A 3,185-nucleotide genomic window follows, 5' to 3' on the forward strand; every position below is an offset into this window, starting at 1 on the left:
GTAAAAGATATCAAACTGAAAAGTAGACCCCGAATAGCTGAATATTTTGTGAACATTTTAAAGTTTGAATCACGTCTGTAGGTGGAAGAATGTAGGAGGAGATACATTTTGAAGCAGAAGAGGATTTGAAGGGTTTGAAGCCTGCTCTCATTGACTTCAATGTAAAAAAAAGTGATAAAAAGCTGAATATTTTAAAAAGTATAAATAGTAGAAAAAACTGTTGAAGAAGTCCCATCATTAGCTGAAAGAGATGAATATTTGAAAAGTTGAATGGTTTAAATAGCTGAAAGTATGCAGAAGTTATGTAGAATAGCATTCCCCCAACTAGAAAATGCATTTCCTGCAGAAAATGCGTGGGAATGCTGAATAGCTGAATTGCTAAAGCTAACTGGATGAATAGCTTAAATCTGTAAGAAGAAGTTGAAGTAGTGAAAATAGTTGGAAAAAGTGGAAATCGTTAAAAAGTTCAAAGTTGACGCTAAACTGAATTGTTGGCTTTAAAAGCTGAAAAATGACAAAATATGTGGAACATTGTGAAGTCTTTAGCTGAAGCTGAAGAATAGTTGAAAAAGTGGAAATTGGTTCAATAAGTTAAAGAAAGTAAGAGAGGGAGGGAGAAGGAGGGATGGAGAGAGAAGGAGAGAGAGAGAAAAAGAGAGAGACAGGGAGAGAGGGAGGGAGAATGTGGGATGGAGAGAGAAGGAGAGAGAGAGAGAGAAAAAGAGAGAGAGACAGGGAGAGAGAGAGAGAGAAAGAAAAGAGAAACAGAGAGATAGAGAGGCGGAGAGAGAAGACAGTCAGAGAGAAGTGGAAGACCACAGACTACTGTTCATATTACTGCCTGTAGTATCTGTATAGACTACTGTTCATAACTAACTGGATGAATAGCTCAAATCCATAATAAGTTGAAATAGTGAGAATAGTTGAAAAAGTGGAAATCGTTAAAAAGTTCAAAGTTGACGCTAAACTGAATTGTTGGCTATAAAAGTTGAAAAATGACAAAATATGTAGAACATTGTGAGGTCTTTAGCTGAAGCAGAAGAATAGTTGAAAAAGTGGAAATTGGTTCAATAAGTATGAATTTCATTGAAAAGTTGAAGAACACCACTAATATAATATAATAATAATAAAATAATTTCTTGAAATACATTTGTAGAAAAGCGGTAAGCTAAACTGTAAAACTGTCAAAAGTGGAAGTTTCAATAAATTGACTAAAAAGACTTATTATCAGCCATATCCATTGCATAGAACAAACAAGAGAGGGATAGAGAGGAAAGGAGAGAGAGAGAGGGAAAGAAAGATAGAGAGATAGAGAGACAGAGAGAGAGAGAGAGAGAGAGAGGGGGAGGGAAGGAGGGAGAGAGGGAGGGAGAGGAGGGATGGAGAAAGAAGGAAATAGAGAGAGAGAGGGACATGGAGAGAGAGAGAGAGGGGGATGAGAGAGAGGGGAGAGAGAGAGGGGAGAGAGAGAGAGGGAAATACAAAGAGAGAGAAAGGAGAGAGGGAGAGACAAAGAGAGAGAAAGAGGAGAGAGAGAGAGGGAAAGAGAGAGAGGTATAGAGAGAGAAAGAGAGAGAGAGGATAGAGAGGGAGAGAGAGGCAAAGGGAAAGAAAGAGACAGAGAGAGAGAGGGAAAGAGAGTAGAGAGAGAGAGAAAGGAAGAGAGGGGGAGGTAGAGACAGGGAGGGAGAAGGAGGGATGGAGAGAGTGAAAGAAAAAGAGAGAGAGAGGGATAGAGAGAGAAAGAGAGAGAGACAGATAGAGAGGGAGAGAGAGGCAGATGGAAAAAGAGAGATAGAGAAGCGGAGCGAGAGAAGACAGACAAACAGACCAGAACAAGAGAATAGAAGAGAGAAGACAGACTAAAGGTCATATTCCTGCCTGTAGTATCTGGGTGTGTATCTGTTGTCATGGTAACGACTGGCCAGTGAATGTTTGTAGTAGTTGAAGTAGTGAGAGTAGTAGAAAAAGTGGAAATCGTTTTAAGAAGTATGAATTTCATTAAAAAGCTAAAAGTTGACGCTAAACTGAACAGTTGGCTTTAAAAGCTGAAAAATGACAAAATATGTCGAACATTGTGAGGTCTGGGAGGGAGAGACAAAGAGAGAGAAAGAGAAGGAAAGAGAGAGAGAGGGGGATAGAGAGAGAGAGAGGGATAGAGAGGGAAATAAAGAGATGGAGAGCGAAAGGAAGAGAGGGGGGAAGAGAGGGATGGAGAAGGAGGGATGAAGAGAGAAGGAGAGAGAGAGAAAAAGAGAGAGAGAAAGAGATAGAGAGAGAGGCAGAGGTAAAGAAAAAGAGACAGAGAGAGAGAGAGGGAAAGAGAGAGATGGAAGGAGGCCTGTAGCCTGTAGTATCTGGGTGTGTCTGTGAAAGTGTTGTCATGGTAACGAATGGCCAGTGGATATGTTTATAAACTTGCTTTGATGTCTGTAATCAAGTTGATGAGCAACACCTGCTGAATCTGTCAGCTGTGCTGTGCTTCAGCTATTCAGAGTCCCTGAGAGCGAGCTCTCAAACAAAGCCTCACAGTGGAAAAACGATAACTGCTATCAGTCAAATGACGTGATCCTGAGCACCACAAAGGCCTTGTGAACGTATCATCGGTATAAGATTTTATAAGGATAAACGTAAAAAATGTGGTCATATCGGGGCTATCAAAAGTAGTTCGCTCAGTATGCTCGGCTGGGAAATATCCACGAAGTTTTAACATTGGAGCCAATGAAGAAAGAAATGGATATCTTGTCATTTGGAAGTTCACGGAGCCAAAAAAGTACGGTATCGCATTGCATACTGAGCAGATCTTCTGAAACTAGACACAAATACCTACGTTTTACGTATAAATTATGTATGACAAGTGTAGATATTGTGGGCTGGAGAACACCGGGCTGAGTAAGGACAAAGATAATTTTTCAAACTTCACCCTCTAGCTATGACATCATCCACTCTACAGCTTAATACACACTCTGTTTAATCGGGATAACATTTCTGAAATGATCGACAACTTAAAACAGCTTTGGCAAAAACTGTTAAAGATATCAAACTGAAAAGTAGACCCCGGATAGCTGAATATGTTGTGAACATTGTAAAGTTTGTTTGGTAAATTGTAGGTGAAAGAAACTTAGGGAGGAGATACAGTTTTGAAGCAGAAGAGGATTTGAAGGGATTTGAAGCTTGCTCTCATT

Source organism: Perca fluviatilis, chromosome 3 (assembly GCF_010015445.1).
Source record: "Perca fluviatilis chromosome 3, GENO_Pfluv_1.0, whole genome shotgun sequence".
Taxonomy (NCBI): domain Eukaryota; kingdom Metazoa; phylum Chordata; class Actinopteri; order Perciformes; family Percidae; genus Perca; species Perca fluviatilis.